At 43.2% G+C, this 908-nt stretch overlaps 1 protein-coding gene across 1 annotated transcript in view; it reads right to left on the bottom strand.

Annotated features, from left to right (window-relative positions):
• LOC131891361 (uncharacterized) overlaps positions 1 to 908 on the bottom strand; it is a gene marked incomplete at its 3' end in the record, with an annotated part of 2,142 nt that overhangs the window by 475 nt on the left and 759 nt on the right.

A 908-nucleotide genomic window follows, 5' to 3' on the forward strand; every position in this document is an offset into this window, starting at 1 on the left:
TCGAATCTATCGTCATATTGCGTTATGTTGCTCAAATTCGTTGGTTTGCCATATTTGGAGGAAATATAAATGTACAAAGATCAAAATGGCACGCATAATGTACTTTCGCAATTGATCCCGACGTGATTTGAACACGCAGTCTTCTGGTCCGGAGTCAGACGCGCTACCGTTGCGCCACGGAGACAGTTCAATACTATGGTTCAAATCGGGGAATTCTAAAAAAAGCAAGGTCGGGTCGTTCATGTAGTTTGACTTTCAAAATGTCACTTTCAAAGGCAACCTGGATGTCTAACAACACACCCAATGTGCATTTACCTCGAAGTATGTCAGATTCAATTTTGTCACAAACCTCTGCAAGGGCCGAGCCTGTGCCTTTTTGCTCTCAAAAGCCATGCTGCCGTTCATAAAGAGAATTCTCTAGCAATTGCTTGCCCTCCAGTTGCCATAAATGTGCTTTTTCGAGGAAAGAACTCAGGCTGATTGGTCGAAAGGGCAACGAAGTCAAAATCTAATATTTGCAATCGGCATTGCCATTAAACCGAACAATCAACCTTTGATGAAGATCAAACCCATGTTCACTATAAAACCGAAAATCCTCTAAATATAAACTATCATTCCCAAGTTCAAGAATTATACGCAAACACCATGATCAAGTCCTTCATCTTTCCCATCTTCTTGGCCTTGTCGGGCATGGCCTTTTTATCACTGGCTTCGCCCACCGAACCCGAGGATCCTTTACCCGATGATGTTCAACAATATGTCCTCACCGAGGTCAAACTGGTTGAAGGCGTTGAGGCTGATGAGGATGTGGATGAGGACGAAGAAGGCGATAGCAACGGGGTTCAAGACAGGTACGTNTGATCAAAATGACGATGACATTGGCAAATAAGCTCAGAATAAAGTGATTG

Source organism: Tigriopus californicus, chromosome 12, assembly GCF_007210705.1.
Source record: "Tigriopus californicus strain San Diego chromosome 12, Tcal_SD_v2.1, whole genome shotgun sequence".
NCBI lineage: Eukaryota > Metazoa > Arthropoda > Copepoda > Harpacticoida > Harpacticidae > Tigriopus > Tigriopus californicus.